Genomic DNA, 21,669 nt, shown 5'->3' with positions numbered 1-21,669 from the left:
TCCCTCTAGTGGACAGAGAGAGAAACGATACAGCTCACATCTAAGAAATTTATCTTAAAAGAACGAGCTGGAAACATCTGAGAATCTACAAGCAACCCCTAAACTCTGAAATATCATCAATTTATATGATTTATATGGTAAATCAAAGCAGCCTGAATAAAACAGAAAAACAAACTCTCAAGGACACTAAACTGTAAGCAAAACATGAATGAAAATGTGTAATCAAGGACACTGCCAGACATAACAAATTAGACTGGACAAACAGAGATAAAGTGGCTCCATGCCTCAATAATACGTCACAGTGTGTAGCCTTGACATGTGCTCTCCCTGTTCCATCGTGATATCTGTGAAAGCTGGAGGAGCTGTACAGTTTGTACAAGCTGCTGTGGACAAACCTGAAGGAATGAATCATTCTACAAGAATACCAGCATGTACTTAAGAATGTTATCTAATCTGGTGAAACACTTGTGGAAGGAAAGCATGATCCAGCACAGCCGGAGCTGCGCCCGTGATGTTTGGTCAGATGCCAGAGGAAGTGACGACTACACAAACTTGCTTACTGCACACTTTCAGATTTACAAATAGAAAGAAATATGTCAAAAATAAACTAGTTTAAAAAAATTAAATGAATCAGACAGCGCTTTTCCCCTAAAGAGAGCCCCTTTCTTGGTACAGTCCAATACTCCCACTACAGTCCGGTCAGATGGAATGATCCAGAGTAATCCCATTGATGTTTTCCGAGGGTGTCATTCCTTCCCGTTATCCACGCTATGTGGTGTCAGTCACTGGTCGGGACTGTACCGAACCAGGATTAACCCCTCTGACGACCCCTGTTCTTTTGATCCAGTAAAATGTGTGACTCAATCTGGCCATGTTTGAGAGTTTATGTATGTCTAAGCCTTCATGGTTACACTGAATACTTTAGAAGCAATTTGAGAGTCGTGCCGTGTTATTAGAAAAGCCATAGAAGCTGGTAACGAACCCGGCAGATGCGAGGCCAGAGAAAATCCTTCAGATGAAGACAGACACAAACCCTCATGCAGAAATTTAGGAACACTTGTTACAGAGCTCCATTACAGCGTTGATGATGGATAGCTTCCCGCTTTGGCACGCTCGTTAAAACACATGAAGAACTTGGCCTGTCATCTTGTTGAAGAAGATGGAGTCTAAGTATGGAACCTAAAAACAAGTACACCAAATATGTGTATGCGTGCATGTTCAAAATTACATCAATGTGTGTGGGAGTCTGAACAGGAAATAGCCTGGATGAGCAGAATTCCTCGTTTCCCTTATGGCCCGCTCCATGTCAGTAAACTCCAGCTGTCATTTATCCATGCCCCTTAATGGGAACGCAAGGGATTCATGGCTGACAATGATACCAGACTCCTTCGCCCTCACCACCACCCACTACGGCACTGATGTTTGCCACTTTACAAAAACCATTATCGTTACTCCGTTTGGCTCCACATCAGTCCAAGACATCAAGTTGTGCATATGAAAACAGCAAAGTGTCCCCACCATAAGGCATGACATCACGGATGGCTGGGAAATGACCACAATCAAATCATCCACCATTATGTTTGCCAGTATTCTCTGAGGTGCCTCCATATGTAAATAGACGAGCTGTGGTACACTTCAAATTGCTGTTTTTAAACTGCAATCAGCTTTGGGCCCTTCTCACACTTATTTACTGTAAAGTGCACAAACATACAGGCAGTATGATGTCGGTAAAAGTCAACAGAGACGCAAAAGTAATAAAAATGAAAATGGAGAAGAAAGAAAAAAAGAGAAGAAAAAATGACGTGCTACCATAAAAAAAAACCTCTTGAAAATAGCTCCTCTGCTGTCATTCTAATGGAATCAGAGCCTCAATGGGAGACCTCGCAGCAGGTTTAAGTGAATTACCACCTGAGGCCCTGCTTTTAAGCTCGTGGAGCATGACCTTGTTGAGACACGAAGATAGAAGGAAGCTGTGTGTGTTTGAGCGCGCGCACACACGTAGAAGCATTATCACAAACCAAACGTCAGCCATGGCCTTTTTCTTCCTCATGATACTGCACGGTCCCCCCATCTTGTCTGAGCATGACCAGCATTCATGCGTCTCCTGTGACCGCTGGGCGGGTCAGGGGTCTAGGCTGAAAGACTAAAGGTTGAAGGCCTTTTCCCAGCGGAGTGTCTCACCATAGATTTCTTTTTTTTTTTTTTTTAGTTAAAAGAAAAAAATTGCAGCCATTGCTGATGCTGCAGCATTGGGAGAGATGAGGAATGAAAGGAAAAGAAGATGTAGCATCCTCTCCATCTCTTTTAGAAATGAATAAAATAAAAAAATGAAGGATCCATCTTTGTGAACATGGAATAATGAAAACATAAAATCAACGTGGATACTTCTAGTGATGGAATGGAATGCCCGCCCCAATAGAAATGAATCAGAGTGAAGGGAGTGTTGGACTGAAGCGGAGCGCAGCAAGCTGACAATGCTGTCCAACCGGCTGTCCAACCGGGTGCCGACCTGCAATGTGCTGAGGAGACAACCTGTTATCTGTGTAAAAGAGGATATGAAGTGGCAGATGTAGGGCGATCATTCAGGAATTTTTCCCTCTTTCAATGACCAGGAACATGACGTGGAAGCTGAACCGTGACGCTGAGCAGATGTGTGCGAGATCATGAGCAAAGACATTTTCAAAGCTCAACATGGATGTAGAAAATACTTTCAGTTTTGAATTAGCTTTGCTTTGACGGTTTGAATATAACTGCTCTGTTGAAACATGGCTTTTTACATAAAGCTCGAGTATGAGTAGATTAAAAGTCTTGAATGTCTTCAAAACATGTTTTCCTGAAAACATAAGGAAACTCGCCATTTAGCGAAGATTGCCGACTCCCCTTTCAAGAGTTTGCCATATTTGTCTATAATTAAGTAGGCGTGTTCTTTGTTACCGTTTATGAGATGCCGGGAAAACAAATCGTTATAAATCTTAGAGGAAGCATTGCAAGTATCTGGTAGTGAGGAGGAGGGAGGAGGAAGACATGTCTATCTTTAGCCATTCAGTTCAAAGAGTGTCATGAGAATTGGAAAAGAGAGCAGGAGGAAGACTTTGTGTTGAGCCGTTTTACCAAAACAGGAACTGTAAAGAAATATCCCATCTCAAAAAAAATGTATGGTTAGTTTTTACAGTGGCAGGTTTTTGGTCAGGTGTTCACATTTGTATCAAGCCTAATCTGATTACAGTCGCAGCAGGAAGTAGGTTAATGAGTAGAAAATACAACCATCACCTCTGTGAACCTACTGACTTATTATCACATTTCATGTCACATGCCTTGGAGTGACAGATGCTGCTTGATGGTTATTGTCACACCAAATGTGACACAAACGTAGTCACGCCAAGCTGCTGACAGGCCTGCAGGTTCATGACACAGATACTCTAGGTTAAATTATTCACAGTTACAATAAGAGTCCTTTTGGGAGAATACATCCTCTGCCTCGGATCTCTTCTAGATGCTGAGGATCAAAGGCAAACGACTGGTGTGTTTTTTTAATTTTATGGCCAGAACCAGAGCAACCAGAGGAAACATGTGGCAGAGCACATCTGAGGGCATGGGACCTCACTGCTCCCTTTGACCCTCAGACAAAAATGTGCAAAAGAAAGAGAGGAAGAAAGACAAAGACACACAAGTAATCTGGGTGTAACAGAATGAGACAGAGAGCGTGAAATTACATCATAGGTCAGATTAGGTTTCCTTGGCTGGCTCCTTCTTAACTCAGTTTGTGTGATGGGAACAGAGTACTGCTGTTCATTTGGTTCATATTAAACTACATCTGGGATCAACAAACAAGTTTTCATTTAGCTTATGAAATGATGAAGGATGAGTGGTACTTAGGTTTAGAGTAGTTCACAAGTACTATAACTTGCTCAAGTCTCACTCTCTATGACAGGAAGAGGTTAGCCTACTGGATGTGTTCCAAACAACATGAGGGTACATTATGCCCATTCAGTGAAGAGAGCTCTTTCTGGAGGTTTTTCTTTTCTACATCTAATGCATTCACTCAGATTCTATGAAATAAAGTGAAATGCTACACTGATTAATCTCATCTGAAAATGATCCTAATGCCAAAGCCCCTCCCAGACTGTTTCCAGTTGACATTCAAATAATGAACAGCTCGTAGCGTCTGAGTTACATATAAATCCTTTTCATAGTTCAGTCACACCGGAAATAAGGGGGCTGGGATGTGGAATATGGCCATAGCTATGCAAACATTATTGTGGCCACTTACTCCTGACTGAGTTGATGTTTCCATCAAGTACTTCTAAATAGACTATTTCTGGATCAAATACTCCACCTAGCCACATTTAGTGTGTGGGTGTGCGTGCGCGCAAAGAGGACTGTAGCTAATAAAACCGGGCACCGGTCCTTTGGCACTCATCATTCTCTCCATCTTGGGAAACAGTGAATCACTGACATAAACTTCCAAAACCACCTTATTCTCACAGCCATTTTCTCTTCTCTGAAAGTATCCTGGCAAAAATATTATTATGCAATTATCTGATTCCCCTGATCTACAAATATTCCGCACATCGTATCATCCTACCAAAGTATGGCCGAACTTAGAGGAAGCAGTAAAGAGTGGTAATGAGGGTAGGGAACAGAGCACGAGTTACAGAAACTCAGTGAACTCTTGAGAAGCATGAACAACGCTTGGTTGTCAACAGAGCTTGGGAATTCTTTAGAGTTTAGAGGGGCACAAACGTCCATGCTTTCTAGAGTCTCTGACAGCAGATGCAGATAAAGCTCAGAGATGTAAAACATTTAGCACAGCTAGGAATAGCTCTAAATCCGCCAGGCCTGGGATTTGTAATCAACCATATAAGCTGCAACGTGTTCCACAATACTTTAAATGCTTTTGATTAAAATCTTTGAGTACATATTTCAAAAGGGAAGCCACATCTACATGATTTTGAGGCTAAACGGTGTGATTATGCCACTTTTAATATAAGTCTAAACATATGGAAGGAAACCCAGGCTACATAACCTCTTTCAAAAAGGCATTTTCAGCACTGTTGTGTAGTGTGTAAACACGGGCAAATATAAAAACCCAAATGTCCACATGCTAATCCCCGCTAACAAGCTTCCAGTAGTTCACAGTAGTTTAAGCCTAATTGTTCCTTTAATATGTAACTATTTACCCTTAAAATAACAGCTTAAAAATAATGTTGATGGCAAACATCTGGACCAAAGTCCAAGTTCACAGAGGAACGTGCTGAACAGGCTGCTAACTAAGCTAATGGCTAACTCTATCTAGCATCTGGTGAATTCTGCAAATACAGCAGTTGCCCAAACTTCTATCTGACTGACAATAGCTTGGTTCCCATCCAGTGGTGAAGCCAATTTGATGGAAACTTTTGAAATGTTGTTCCATTGAAAATGTGCTTCAAGATGTTTTCCATTAACTGACTTGGGAGTGAATAAATGTGGCTGTGTTGTGTTGGCAGCCCACGGCGGTGTAAGTTGTGCTGTGCAGGGATTTTAAAAAGCAAAAAGTAGAAGCAAACTGTACACAAAACTTGGAGAGAGAAGAAAAAATGATAGATAAATAAAACAAAATCAGTGGATTCGACTGAATACGAAAGGAAATATAGAGAGGTCTCCAAGAGTCATTTCAACCGGGTAGGTTGTGATTATTCTTTCATGCACTTGAGCTTGGCCATGTTTGTTGTCTTGGAGGCAGAAGCTCATTCAGTTCATCACAACTGGTTCACATTAGGCACCACCACTCTGCTATGAAAAATAAAATAAAAAATGCCTCAAGTGAGAATCCAAACTTGATTTTTTGCCAATTCCAACAACTTTTTCTCAAAAGGTCAGTTCAAAATGAGCACCAAAAAGCTCTCATGGAAACCTGACGAATTATTCAGGGGCAGAGGAATATCTTAATTTCAAAGGGTCTGCCATGCCATGTGCAGTTACAGTTGATGTTCAAGCCTTTATCAGCCTGTTCAGGCATATTTAAGTTACGGAGAGAAAGCATCTGCTCTCCTCTGATATAACCTCTAACACTGGCCACAAATGTATTGTGCTCCACTGTGTTAAAGGGGCTATTTGGTTAGGAAATTGCAATATTTCTTTAATTTCTACTTGTGGCTGTGAGCCGATATGCTACAACATGTGTAAACTATGAGTTTTAACCAGCTTAAAAATTTTCACACTTGAAGACTGAGCCATGGCTTACATTTTTGTAACAAATACTGCATTTGATCTGAATAGGTTTTTGCATGTTTTGTTCATCTATGGGAGCTGCATCTCCTTTTACTCGACATTGATGGGTTTATAGGCTTGCAGGTGTCTGACATACACATGTTGTCTTTTCATTTGGAAGTTGGATGCAGACAGAATAGAGGAAACAATAGAGGGAAATTGATTAATAGATTAATTAAGCTGCCACTATGAGATTATGGCATTACAACAGCAAGCAAAAACTTCAAGCTCAAAACTCACTTGCTCTCCTCTCCTGTCAGATTCTTTTCATCGTATCAAGAGTGAGAGCAATTTCCTAGTTTTTTGTAGTTGGCATCGACATCATCTGACCACACCACTAAAAGTTGGTTTAATTTCCCAATGTGCTACCGTGGCTCATTTTCCTTTCAGCTCACACAACAGCCTGCTTTAGCTTCCTATAACAAGTAAAAAAAAAAACAAGACCAAGGTCTGTTTGATCCAGACTATGGTCCAGGGGAGATTTCACACTGGGATTTTTGGGTCAGATCAAGCTGAAAAGCCAGAAGAGTCGGATGAAACGAGTCAGGTGTGCAAGCATCTGAAGTCACCTGTGGCCAGGCTCAGTAAAACCGCAGAATTTTCATTTGGGTTTTTGTTTTAGCCCTTATTCCCTTCACTGTTTGAAATAGCACCACAGTTATGATTTTCATTATAATTTCCTTTAATCTACATAACTAATAAATGTTTCTATATTCAACATAACAATATAATGACTATCCTTCTGGTTTTAGAATAGAAGAGAATAATCCTTTATTTTTCCTTAAACAGGAAAATTTGCATGTCTTTCACCGACACCTTAACGTGGCATTCAAAAAAAACTTTCTTATAAGGTCTCGTTCTCAAGGTTTGCCTCATATAGTTACATTCTACCTCATCACGCCGTCTGGTGGCAGCTGTACTTCCAGCCTGGCAGGCTGTGACTCAGGTCTTATGCACTCATGTGTCTGGTTGTCATCTTAGTCTGCATAGTCTATAAACTCAAGCCATAAAGCACAAACTGAAATGCCAAATGTCAAGATACCATGATGACATCCTGCATCATGCTGAAGCATCGTAAAGCACATATGCACTTTAGAGTGCATCTTGCATTCAAGCGTGTGGTGAGACAATAAAATGGAGGCTTCTGTCAAAGAACAAAGCTCCCAAATGCTCAGTTTCACTGCCTGTGAGATACGAAACAGATGCAATCTCTTTGCAAACATGCAACCACGTAATGACTTCCAGGCTTGTATTTGCAGCAGAGATGTTCATTTCCGCTGCCAGCCATCAATGTTTCCCCTTAACGTTTTTCCTGGTCAAACCAATGCCAGTATGTCAAACTGACATCATGCAAGGTAGAATTAGAAAGAGCAAAACGGTCTCAGAGTCGTCTGTGTTGAGACGTCTTTCGGTGTGGCTGGCTCATACTGTGTGTGTGTGCGTGTGTGTGTTTTTCCCCTGATGAATGAGGAATCCAGGGTGGATATGGGTTAAAGGCAGAAAAACAATATCCATGGACAACGTTCTCTTTATGCAGCAAGAAATCCCTACTCATCGTTGGAACGGCACTTCGTGCATTCCTTGTGCATTATCACAGAAACTAATGACATGAGACCGAAGCATGACACTGTTTGAAGTCATGTACTTTTTCTGTCGGACGGGATAGTCCCTCCAAAAGAGTAGCAAGCCTTGTTTAGGATTCTATCTGTAATGTTCATCATGTTTCATAACATTTATAATAAAGACAAGTATTTCCAGATTTAAAAAACGGCTGGTTGCAGGTCCTGAAATGTCATTGTGTTTTCTGCTTTATTGTTGTTGTTTTGCACGTTAGGCCAACGTAATAAAAATTGGGGACGTCACATTAAAGGGACGGACTGTTGTGGAGAGCGAGACGAGCTCGTTAACAGAGCAGCGGCAGCAGCAAAGGGATGATGGATGGACACAATAATGGAGGAGTGCAGCCTGCTATTACTTCGTGAATAAAGGGGAGGAGGACTGATGGCCAAAATAACAGCTCCAGTGTCATTACTCAAGCACGAGCAACAGCCTGCATGCAGAAGACTTACGCTCAGATGCACACATATGGATCCACAAACACATTTGGGCTCATTCAAGCATGGCATGACACAGCGAGCCACGCCGGCTTATTAAGCCAATAAGGAAGGAGGGGCACCGAAAAAAGGAGAAAGATGAGGAGGATGTCGGAAGCCGACAGATGGAAGGGGAGTCAGCAGGGAGCACAGAGGGAGGAGGAGCGGAAGAAAACGAGACCGGAGAGGAGAGGGATTGTGGAAATGCATGGTCACACTGGTGGGTGGTAGGTGTAAGGACTCAATAGCTCGCCAGCATCAGAGCGAGCCAAACTTCAGCTGCCATTGCCATGGCAACACTCATATATGCACGCAGATCTTTGTGCAGACAGACATGCGGTTATCACAAGGCTTCATTGTGAGGTTGGCTCAGACTCTCAGAAATGACTCAGATAGTGAGGTGATATTTTCACATCGGTTTGTTCCTACAACCACAGACAGAGCATTTAACTCGTGCTTCGTGCCATTTGCATAATCTCACAAATGTGGAAATATGAGAAGAGGTAAGGACGCATGGAGGCAACTCTGTTCCTCTCTCATTTGTGTGCATCGCTCTCCCTCTTTTAGACCTTCATCCTCCCTTCACTTGCTGTCTCCCTTGCACACAAACACACTGCGGATGTGTCAGCTCCCCTGCTTTCCTACAGGGCTCCAGTCCAAATGTGAAATCAATAGTCTTGTCCATTCCCTAAAGATATCTGGTTCAATCCACACACACATAAAGGGGCTCAGGTGGTCTGCTGCAGTGGGCTCGGACACACCCTCACAAACTTTTAAAGATGATGCAGCACTGCAGCAGCAGACAACAGAGGCTGACTGCTAAGAGGAGCAAACTAGACATTAAAAACAGACACTGCTTTAAATAGATTACTCACTGATCTGCTCAAAATGACAAAAATAAGAGCTAAAAATAAGTGCATCTTTTTGGGGGGAATTGAAGTCTGTTGCATACAAACCCATAGAAAGTGTCAGGTTAGATATAAATGGGAGCCTGCTGTAGCATAAAAAAATGGGCTGCAGTCATGTGTTCATCAGTATCAATGGCACTTCACACAGGGGTTTCTGCAGGCTCCGCATAGTCACACTTTATACTTTAATTTCACAAAAATAGAAGATTAATAGACAATAATAGCAGATGGAGTTTGAAACTACAGTACTGTGCAAAACTAATCTTTTCTTTATATTTTGCTTACATGAGTTCCATGTTAAATCTTAAAGTGGTCTTCATTAATAGTTCTCCAGACTTTCTGAAGATCTTTCAGGGTTTTACTTTGGAGATTGGCTGCTTTTACGCTCATTTTCAGTCCACTTCCTGCACCTGATCATTTTCAGTCCACTTCCTGCACCTGATCATTTTCACAGGAAAGTGGTTTTTGGTTTTTAAGCCACTTGACACTGAATTATGAATCATTCAAGCATATCAAAGGCATTTAACTCAATGGACGAACCGTTATTGTGTGTACAACTGACAACTTAGCAAAGAACCAATTTCAAAATTGTATCTTCAGTCACTGTGTTACCTTCTGTCACATAGACACATACGCTGTTCCCATTTCTTTAGCTGTTCCACTGGAAAAAAGACGACACAGTTTTCCAATAGAATAGTATTTGAATAGTATTCAAATTAATTGCTGCAGCCATTTTCGGTTTCCCTGGTAATATATAATGACTTTTGCACAGTACTGTGTGATGGAAAACCATTAGAGAAAATATGTCCTACAATGATTTATCTTTCCATTAGAATTCTCCCAGTACTTTGCAGCAGATGCAATTCATTACTTAAAGTGAATAAGCAGCACAAAGAATGATGGATAGATCAGACAGATATACTAACTGTCTTGAATTAAGTCTGTGTTTGATGAAATCAACAATTGCCATGCTGGCGTGTTAAATGGTAGTGGTGGTGGTGTGTGAACTACATCTGAAGGAGTCCAGTTCAAACAATCACATTTTATGTCTTAAAGTTTAAATTCTTCACTGGAGTGAAAATCAAGCAATCCACAGACTTTAGAGGAATAAAATCACCAACCTTTTGTTACTTGGCCAAGCCAAACAGCAGGTCTACATCTGCCCCCTCTGAGGGAAAACAAAAACAGAGGAGGCGTAACACGGCGCCCAAGCAACAACAGGCCAAAACACTCGTACGGATGGATGAGAACAAGACTGAGGCCAGATACGAGCAATGTGGTGTACGCAAAGGCAAAGAAAAATACTCATCCACCTTTACCAGCTGGGAATATCTTCCTCCGTTAGCTTACTATATCTCCAGTCTCCCCCCTTACTCTCTCCTTCTGTCCATATCCCCTGCAGCTGGTGTGTGTGTGTGTGTTTTTTTTTTTTGTCGTCTCAGTAGGCAGACCCAGAAAATGTGCCAGTCCGTTTCCTGCCACACCACCTCCAGCCTTCTCACCGTGCCAGCAGCGCACACACATTCATGGTGGCAACTTAGGCAGGAGAGACGATGTCAAGGGTAGTGTTTTCAGAGAGCTCAGTGCGCGAATGAAACTGCTGCCATGACAACCACGTCACAGCTCAACTCCATATTCACTGTGGGCTTGCCTGCACTGATGGATATGTTGAATGATACTGACAGCTGAGCGTCTGCGCTAGCTGGTGTCTGCACAGGACAACACATGACACTGACACACACACACACACACACACACACACACACACAGTCACCCGTCGACACAGAGCTACAAGCTGTTAAATCCCATCGACACCCATAAGCATCCCTACTTTTTCACATTTTAAGTCCAGAGGAGAAGGCTTCCTCCTTTCAGTCCAAGGTGGAAAACCCCCTTTAAACACATCACAAGTTTGTTTTCCTGAGATGGAAATAATCCATTATCACCGTCCGACTGGACAAAAACCAACCAGAATATTTGAATTGGCTACTTTTCCAAACCAATTTCCGTAAATAAAACAAAACTATGGAAAACAGGAGGGTGACTGGCATGTTGTTCGTGGGTTCGACGTTGTCCTGTTTCATGACATAAAAAATAAAAAATAGGCGTCATCTGTTGACTTTCTTTAAAACCTGCACAACACGGTCAAGTCAGATATCTAAAAATTCTTTTCTTTGCGTGTCTTCTGTGCAACTCTGATTTTCATGGTTGTGCTGAAAAGAACTTAAAGAGCAGAAAGACAACAGTTAACAAAGATTTCAAGCTATGGACTGCAAAAAAAATAAAAATGCAGATCTGTGATAGTGAGTGAATAAAAGCCCACTGTGAGGAAAATCTCTTCATTCAAACCACAGCCATGATTCGGCCTCACATGGTTCCACTTAAGTCGGGAATTATCTCCTTCGGCGAGGAAGACTGACAAGAACCCTCAGAGGCTCGACTTCTCTTTCATTTGGCTTTGATTTACAAGGTCTTCCCAATCAAGGCTTTTTGGGGGAGAAGTTTCCACAGTGGAGTTTTTTTACACCAAACATCACAGATCAACGCTGTCAGCTGGGGGACGTCACTTAGTTAAAAACGTAAAGCAGTGACATGACAGATGATGGCGGCTTGAGCACATGACCGTCGTGCCTCAGACTCGCATGCTAGTGGCACAGCAATAAACATGGTATTTGAGACCACCTTAAATATAACTTCCTTGGAATCTCTGTGACATTTGCGCAAGGAGGCGGGAGTTTCGCAAAGCTTACTGGCAGCAGCAGCGTCAATACTGTTTTTACCTTTTTCCCCAACTTAAGAGTTCATTACCCACAAAAAGCAGCAATGCCACCACTTACTCACTTCAGTTTCCAGGAACACTTACCTCTGAAGTGGCTTTCCCTCCTTCCTATTAAGGTTAAAGGTCAGACGAAACCACCACTCCACTCTGCGGCTGGGCTTTTATCCCCTGAAAAAGAGGAAAAACAAAATCTTTAGGTCTCCGGCAGCATAACCTCATGAAGGCCATTAGTCAAACATTATAGATCGCCTGTGTTTGTTCTCTCAGCAATGCAGAAGAACTGAGAGACTCGGCAGCTGGAGGAGAGCAGAGTGATTTCACTGTCATAAGAATGCGGAGGATTAACTGTGAAGGGTGCTTGAGCGGGGGTCTTAACTAAGCACAGACTAAATGACATGAACAGCCAGACAGACACTTATCGCAAAGCTCTGAAAGCAATCAAGCGCAATTCAGTCTTCATTATAAACTCTCTCTCGCTACTGCTAGCTTAAAACAATTCGGCTGCAGAGGCCGCCTTCCTTTTACTTTGACGCTTTCACATCAGCACACGCACACAGAGCTTAATAAGCATGCTGCCACCCAAGGCCAACAATTATAAACATGAGTCAGAGTAAGAACCTTGTCAAAACTCTTACGTGTGCATTGACCGTGACTCACAGGTCTGCAGATTTCAACAACGCTGACCAGCTTTGAACGTTTCAGCAAATCATTAACTCACTCACAAGAGTGCCGACTCATCACGAGCCCATTTTTTAAAATGTAAAATGATCTAGAAGCTGAATCCTGGTCTGAAGGTAGAAAATAACGAAGGGATGAGCTGGCCAGGAAATATCACTGCTATGATTTGGCTTAGGGGTGTGTGTGTGTGTACTTTTGGGGTTTCTGTGTGTGAGAGGTAAGCAGCTGATGTTGTGGCGAACTACTGAGAAGCTGTTCCCGCTGGTGTCAGCTGTTCCTTTCGTTTTTTTTCTACACACCAACGGTTGTTGGGCCACAGCATGTGGCCCCCTCTCTGGGCAAAGAAAAAAAAGCGTGCGCCTGCGAGTGTGTGTGTTTTCACAGCAAACAGACTCTTTATAACAATTGGAGAGTGTCAGAATGAGAACGAGATGCCTGTCATCCTTCCATGTTTGTAAAAAAGTACAGACACACACATAATCCCTGCTCTCATTACAGGTCAACCCACCAACACCCTCCACGCCTTTGTTAGAAATTACACAGAGTGAACGTGTGATATCACTCAGTCAACACAATTCTATTGAACAGGTGTGGCAGTGACACATGGAGCCTTGCAGCTGCAGGGAACACAGTCGCTTCAGTCACAACAGCGCAGGAGCCGGCGAACAGCTGCTCCAAGGCTGAAAACAAAGGCATGCCTGCGACACACGCACCGACCATCGACACCACCAGCTTATGATCAAGGGGCTGTGGCTGTAAAAAAGAAGATCATGACAACAAAAACTCCCCTTTAAACTCTATGCTAAAGATGTCTGATATGTCTGTGCCTTAAAAAAAAAAAAGCACAGAGACATGCTCTTCAGACAATGTTCTCCCTTGACCAAAGGTCGATGGCACCAACGTTCAAAAACACACACACACGGCTCCAAAAAGAGTACTTCTGTGTATAACCGTCGTCAGCCAGCTCAACAGACTTTTCATGTGGCCTAGATTGGTGCCCCACTTCAACAACAGATCCAGAGGAAACACAAGAGTCCAGTGTAGTGGACACAGGTGTGTCCTTGTCCACCAACGCTTCCCCCCATTAACAGCACTCCTTCAGGGCGGCTCATTTCCTGCCGGGGCAGGAAGTGGGAAGGAGGGCATGGCGCTGACGATGATGTCACGGTGGGAAATAAAGACAGGATTGTTGAAGGGGAAGTACAGCAAATGAGCAAGAAGGCAGAGCTAAATGCCTAGTGCATGAGCATTTCAGACTGTACATTGGTTAAAAACATCTCTTTTTTCTTTTTTAAAATATCAACAATCGCGACTTCAGCATGACCCATAGTCTGAATGCTCACAGTAATGAACAGAACGTCCAGAATAAGATGGTAAACGTGATCTGATGAGCTCTCTGACGTCTAAGCGGGGCGATAACTGGTCTTCTTTAAAGCGCAGAATAAACAAAGCCGAAGAGGAGATGCATGCACCTGTACAGCTTGTGCATGCTTAGCATAATCCCCCTAAATCTGAACCTCAGCCAAATTTTGATGGCTTAACTGTGCAGCCAAAACAACAGGAAGCACACGATCTAATACAATAGGGCCTTAAAATACTTGCCTTGCATCATTCTTTGGGTCCATTTGTTCAGTCTAACTGTAATGGCAGTTTATAGAAACTCACTGACGATGCTAATAAATAGAAAAGAAAAGAAAAAAGTGGTGACGCCACAAAGATTACACAATGATGGTTAAAGAAGCTTCACACTCATTCTTGTTATTCATTACAGGATCGTATCTGCAAATGTGTCACCTTCCTAAATAAGCGTTTTTTTTTCTCATACGTAATACACAAATAAGGAAAAAAAAAAGTTACCTCACATTCATTTAATAAAACAGACACCCTCCTCAGTTAATGATCTGTAGTACAACAGCTCAAATCAGGCATTTATCGATGAAAATTTGCCCCCAGCCTCAGGCCTCAGCAGTGACCCTGAGCATTTCTGTGGGGGCACCGAGGTAAACCATCAGTCAGCCGATTGATGGTTTGCTAAGACAATCCTCGCTGGGAAGGCCCATTAGTATTGATCAGCGCATTGTTTTCGCTCCACGTTAAGTGCAGCTGCTTTTATTCTCAAGCACTGGGCTGCCCGACCTCTCTTTTGGGTCAACGCAAAAAAAGTCGTTGACTGTCAAGCGTGAAAATCATCTGCTTTTGTGTGAAGTAGAGCTTCAAACGCTCCGTGTGAAAGAGGTCGTAGGTAGATTTTTGGGGCGCTGGCCTTTTCCTCAGTGTTTTGTGGAACTGCAAAGATACAAAGTCCAAAGCAAAAGAAGTAATTTCTCTTCAAGTAATGAAGAGACCTTTTTACTATTTACATACAGGATACTAGCACGTTGACTGGAATTCTGCCTAATATGAACAAATCTACAGGCGTTTATACCTAATTTTACCGACTACACTCAAAGGTCTTCATACTTCGTCCCATGGGAAAATCAACATGATGAAAAATGAGCCCCTTTGCTGGGACAAAACACACAACCCGCTCTCTTTATGAGCTTCAACCAGTGGCGAAGAAGACATCATTTCACTGAATTACTACGATCATTTATATTTAGCTCCTCTCACTCATACACAGTGATGTCTGGATGCGATTACGAGCGGCCCATCTCCTCTCCTCAGTGGGATTCTCCACGCTCTCTGCAGAGAGCGCTTGCCTCTGGAAAAACCACACATGGTGGGAATTATGGAATAATGCTGCGTCAGGAATGTTCCCACGATGACCAGTGGGATCCCATGGAGGGCCCACTGGCTGGCTCGCAGCCTATGGGGTTTATTGGAAATTACACACATCATACAGAGTTACATGATGACATGCCTCTGGTGTTAGTGTACATTTGGACCTGTTCCTCTCTTGTTGGATCAAAACAGTCCTTTGTGGTGAAGTGCTTGTGCGAAGGCAATCGGTTCACTCTCAAACCTCATCATTAGCACAGCTTGAACACGGCTGATCAGCTTAAAAGACAGAAATCTCACTCCTCATTTAGGGTTTCAGCCCAATAATCCCTTCATTGGGATCACCACCAGCAGCGAGAGGTCAACCTGGCAAACCGCAAACACGACTGTAACCCCTGCCTGAGCGCCAACGGAAGCATTGTGCCAAGCAAGAGGGCAGGAATCACTAGAGAGTGAAGATCAGCCGAGCAGAGAAGGATTAGCAAGCTACTCAGCCACTAACTTAACCCAGAAACTCAATAGAGCCTCACAGTCACTTTCAAAGCTGCCAGGGTATTAGTCAATGAGATTTGAAGAGAGGCAGTCACACATGCACACGCACAGCACTATTTTGTGAGATTAAGCATGTAGGTTTGACTAACCGTCAAGGGATTCTGTTGCCAAAATATGCCATTCCACTTCTAACACGGAAAGCACGGCTGTTTTTCGTTGGCCGGATTCTTTCTGCATTGTAGGTCACTGCAGCGAAACTCGAGATTCCTTCAGTGTCCTAGATGAACCCTGACGTAGGAAGAAAAGTGGAGCAGCCTGCCAACATCAGGCTGTTTCAGTGCAAGCACAGCGCCAGAAAACGCTGCGACTTCCAGACATTGGCAGGGAAAGCAAGGAAAATAAAGAATGACTTCAGTATTTCCACGTTGTCCTATTTCATACGAGATCAGCTGCAATCAATAATGTTTTTCAGGTTCTCAGAAACCTCCCTCTCCATGTGCTGCTTCTTCCCTGCAGCCATTTCACATGTTCAACCTCTTCCTGACAAGTGTCCTCCCGCTTCCCAAAGTCGGTTTGGCAGCTCGCTCAGTTGTGGAGTCAACGGTGACATGGTGATGAGCAGCGAGCCTGGTAACCCTCGGCAATTTGACAAAGTGCAGGCCGCTTTCCAACCCTTCACGTTTCAGAACATGAGCTGGGGCAACTTTCCTGCTTATGGATGTGAGTGGAGTTGAAAGATCTAAGGGGGCGAAAGTAGGCTACAGTGCATATTTAATGACTAAAACAAGCCTCTACGGCCCCAGTTTTTAGTGGAGTGCTGGTTTGTTACACAGAAACAGTTGAAACATTTGGATCAGATCAATAATGTATGGGTGCACCCATTTTTGCTCACAATGCGTGCATGTACTGTTCCAGAATAACTTTCAAAGCAAAAAAAAAATTCAAAAAGAGCATAACTTCAAGAGCCCATATTATGCTCATAATTCTGTTGTTGGAGTCTACGTGCCTGTAAAAGTACATTTCCTCCTGGTGTACATTCCTATGACATCTCTTGGCACTTTCTGCCGACCAATTAAGCTTCATTTTACCGCAGCTTCCGTCTCTTTAAGCTACTTCTCCTAAAAGCTTTGGTTTTGCTCTGATCCCCTGACTGATTAAAAATGGTGGGGCAGGTGCTCTCTGGCCTGGTATTAAACATAACTGTGACATTTCTTCTTAAAGCCAAGTTCAGACTACATGACCTTCAGTGTCACTGGGATAGGTTCTTGTTCACCCGTTGTTGGCTTGTGATTGGAGGTTTTAAAGTCTCGGGGTGTTCTCACCACATGAGCGATCTGCAGCGGGGGATAAAACACACCTCGAGTTCCAGCTGTCGTGCAGACAAATCTCTCTCTTCTCATTAACACCTCAATATAATACAAACAGCTCCTGGTGATTCAGTCCATGAGGCAGTGTCTTTGTCCCCTCAGCCTACGTCTTTGCACTCTCACTGGCTGTAACTCTGTGCACGGCAAGTTTAAGTTTGAGTTTATTTTCTTTTTCTTTATTCAAATGACTCGAGCCTTGAGTGTCATCCTACACAAACATGAACCCAACAAACCTTTCACATGGCACCAACCTGCATCTCCTTGAGAATCCCACAAAATAACACAATCTGTTGCAGCCGCATCCCTGACTCCCTGGGATAGTCTCATAAAGCTGCCATTGTTAGTGTTTTCCAAGCAGTGGATAATGCTGAATTCTCAGAGGATTTCACTGGAATGTAACCCAGAGTTCAATGGCTAGAAAGCAACCGTACAAGATGCTCTAAACAGGAGTCGTCCAAACATTTTCGGGCCAAGAGGCAGGCATTTCACAGCGGAGCGAGAGCAAACAGTACGTGGCTAATTTGTTTGCACTCGCGTGTGCCGTTTTCTTTCTCAACGCTCATCTGTGCTGAACTGTAATGCAAGTGTCCTGAGAGATGGCCAAAGGGCAAACAAACACATCAGCCCCGCACGCAAAGCCATCACGCAGACACCCAAGCTGCTGTTGTGGTTTCATGGGAACCGAGTGAACTCTGCTCAGACGTGGAGCAGAGAGGACGCGCCGCTCGTGGCCGTGCTGATGCTTATGCCAGAACCTCAAGCAAGCATGACTGTGATCTGTTGTAAAGCATGGGTCACTTAATTCAATTGAGGATGCAAAAGAGTGCGTGTGAAAGCAGTCCAGGGAGTACGGTATAAATCCACTTTCTCCGTCTGCATGCAGTAATTCTTCCAGCAGACAGCTCATTCATCACCTCAGGTCTATGATATATTTCCTATTCAGTGGGTGCTGCAGCCAGACAGCCCATGTATATTTCCTCTGAGTTGGCACTCTGCTCCAGCTCGCCTTCAGCATTCTGTGCCGTCTCCAAGTCAGAGCCATCATCTGTCATTGAACTCTAAAGGCTGTCCATCCACCCGGACACCCCACGCCATCCACCAACCCATTCCAGGACTGTTCTGGAGTTAAACTTGTGAGGAGAGAAACCAAAAACAATCAATCACCTCCCCCTTCCGTGCTCTCCTCGCGCTCATCCGACGCAGCGGCTGGAATTTCAGCCAAGAATTCCCGCTGGGATGAGATTCTATTTTTCAAGATCGGGTTCAGGGCGATTACTCAACTGTGCGAAGCCTGGCTTATAGACAGGTGCAACAAAAACTAACCCCACGGCTTCGACCGGCTCAGGTGTTGATCATGCTGAGTGCATGTGCTAAAGAGAGCAGCAATCGATGTGCCGCGCTCGAAGATTTTCACAAAGCTCCCAAGTCGCCAGTCATATCCACCTTTTAGCTAATGTAGACTGACTTCTGCAGCCATGATTGAAACCAGCCATGTGCAAAACAGTAGAGGAGGAAAGGGGGGTGGGGGTGTCCTCACCAAAACACAGCAGTGAGAATCAGCCACCTGTTTCTGTCAGAGTCACAGTGATTAATAGCTGCTGAAGCAGCCTAAATAAACTGTACGTGAAAGAGGTCGCAACAAAGGGACAATCAACGGCTACACAATACAGCAGGATGCGACTGTATCATGGCTGATGAGATCAAATATAGGGAAATGGAAGGAAGATGCTGTAAGGACAGATAAACTGGAGTAGATCTGAAATGTCAACATGGCAAACGGATCCAACTGTGGGTCAGTATTTGCAGTTTGTATCTTTAGCAGCAAGTATTCTATCGTGTGCTTGAGTGCACCTGCCGAACAAGGACCGAGATCATGCAGTGCCCAAAAGGAGAGAGAGAGAGAAAGAAAGAAAGGAGGAGAATGGGGAGGAGGAGAGGTGGATGGCCTCCTTCTGCCTCCTCCGATCAGTGGTGTTGCATACAGAGAACAGGCTGCAGTGTCCATTTATTCATTGCTTTAGTGCAGGACTTCTCACTTCCCAGTGTTACATTAAAATAATAAAAGCAGTTTTTTTGTTTGTTTTTTTTAAGGTTGCAAAGCCTTATTGTTGCAAATTTCACTGTGAAAGAAAAGAAAACAATCATCACAAAAGAGGTCGTCATATCTGGATCTGAAAGCGCTGATTTCCTGGCGCTACATGGCGCTGCCCTAAGTCTCTAAGTATATATATGTAAAGGTCAGCAGGAAGAGCGACTCTATCTGGAACAGTAGAGGTTTTGCTGGATATAGGCAGCCTGACTAGCCATTTGTCTTTGTTTGCAAATGGCAGGGGCAGCTGCCACCAAAGGTCAGCAAAATGTTACCAGAACAAGGCCCTATAGAGGCCGGGGCCATGTGCCTGTGACAAGGCGGGGGGGGCACACCCTGCGCTTGCATTTTCTCTCCCACACAGCCCCCCCGTCTTTACTGGCATCAAGGAGCTAATGTGCCTTGATGCAGCTGGTGGTATTTTCCAGTTTATTCTCATCTCCCCAACCCAAGCCATGCATCTCCTACAAGTGTAGGAATATCCGGTTGCACTCTGCCCTCCAGCCCTCCATCAGGGTGGGTGGCGTTTGAAGTGCCATCCTCCCCCCCCTGCCCTCCTTCACCCACCTACACCCCCGGCTGTAACACAACCTGGGTAAGCTTACACCGACTCCCATCGGCACCCCCCGGCCTCGTCTTTGGAGCTTTTGTGTACGGAGGTCTCATGCCCAGGGACACGGGGAGTCGGACAACCTGCACGGCAGAACCAGCGAAGTGCTGACAGACGTAAAGACAAGCGAGCGGTTATGCACACAAAACCCAAGAATAGCTTTTCAATCATCTTTTTTTTTTTCAAAGCACGCCGCGCTTCAGGATCATTCCTCAAACTTAAAATTTCTCTGACAACTGTTTTTCATCAACTACGTCCCGAGGACATCAAACTATACAAAAAAAACAAGATTATGGAGGGATAAATGCTGGAAACTTTTCTTTTCCTTCCTGTTTTGGCAAAACAAGACAGCACGAGTGAATGAGAAAACCTTCTGGCTGCATATTTTTGTTGAGGTGCTGGTATTTCTCCCAATATACATAACCCCTTTCCTCAGGTTCTCTCTTTAAAAGCCTTCTCACAAAAAGGTTTTTAAACAGAAGCAGTGAAATGACACTGCACCTCCGAACATGTGTTTTATCTCCATGACTGGCCTTTTTATGACTGGGCCGTGTACCATGCTGCCCCAACGCTCCGACTCAGGACGAGCCCAAACAGGAACTGGGCTCCATCGTACTTTCTCATTCTGTGCAGCTCAAACCCAAAAAAGTGCCACAAACATCAAAAAGAAAGAAGAAAAAAAAATAAAAAAAATCAGACTTTCGTTTTTGTGCGACCAGTTTATAATTAAATTCTTCAGAAATGGTTTCATAATGGGATACAGCAGAGGAAAGGGCCACCGCTAACAGTTCCCAAATGAATATATCGCTGGGTTTTCCAGATGTTTTTGGCATCTTTCATGTCAGTCCTCTCCAGTGTGTCTGACAAGACAAAGAGTGAAATGTGACTCCAAACTGCTATTTTTCTCTCAAGAAATATAAGCTTAAAGGCATGTGCCTGAAGGCAGAAGGCCAGCGGTTATTTTCAACCCATTAACTGCACTGTAACCGAATGGACCGCATTGTTGCTGCACTGTCTCCATGCCCAGAATAATGTGCTTCTAGTCTAGTGCTTTGTGGATGCAAATCAAGCGCGCCTTAAGGACACAGACAGTCTATTATAATGCCACTGTGGGGAATAAAGGCTGGGCCAAGTGGCTGTTTAGTGGCTTTTTTTTCTGGAGAAAAATCTGTTTGTTTTGTTGTGTTCACCTATAAATTAAAGAGACAAGACACAGATTGCTCAGCCAGCCAACCATAAAACAGTCTGAGGGGCCAAAGGAGACAGTGGGTCCAGAGTCTTACGCCAGAAATATAACTCCCATTTAAAAACCTTAATGAGATGCAAAAGAGATGGAAATGAAGAGACCTGAAATAACCACAAAGAGACCAGATGTCCCATATGTAGGGGCATTTTTTATATATAAACAGACTTAGGAGTTGACTAATTAAGACACAAAAAAGACAAAAATTAAAAGAAAATGAGAAACACAAAAGGACCCAGTGTGATTTAAAATGTGACATTAAAGAGAAACTGAATGATTGAAACAAAGATATGCCAACTCAGACACAAAAATAGGAGGAAAGAAACTAATATACAATTATGGAGACAAATGCCCATCAAAAGATGCAAAATACAGGAAACACAAATCCTATATGCAGTTTGTGGTTGGGTCTCATGTGGTCCTCACTCGGATGGACAAGGAAC

The 21,669-nt window shown here is 43.5% G+C and overlaps 1 protein-coding gene across 6 annotated transcripts in view; it reads right to left on the bottom strand.

Annotated features, from left to right (window-relative positions):
• raph1b (Ras association (RalGDS/AF-6) and pleckstrin homology domains 1b) overlaps window positions 1–21,669 on the bottom strand; it is a 42,990-nt gene that overhangs the window by 19,756 nt on the left and 1,565 nt on the right. For 5 of the 6 annotated variants that reach the window (XM_075477956.1, XM_075477960.1, XM_075477961.1 and 2 more), the window contains exon 2: window positions 12,114–12,197. The gene's annotated coding sequence lies outside the window, so the exon portion shown is untranslated. Of the gene's footprint in view, window positions 1–10,371; window positions 10,794–12,113; window positions 12,198–21,669 lie in introns of those variants that run through there. The other variant, XM_075477959.1, reaches the window with a different exon arrangement.

The sequence above is a fragment of the Odontesthes bonariensis genome, chromosome 11, assembly GCF_027942865.1.
Source record: "Odontesthes bonariensis isolate fOdoBon6 chromosome 11, fOdoBon6.hap1, whole genome shotgun sequence".
Lineage (NCBI taxonomy): Eukaryota > Metazoa > Chordata > Actinopteri > Atheriniformes > Atherinopsidae > Odontesthes > Odontesthes bonariensis.
The sequence above is the reverse complement of the archived record's forward strand: the minus strand, read 5'-3'. Positions and strand labels throughout refer to the sequence as shown.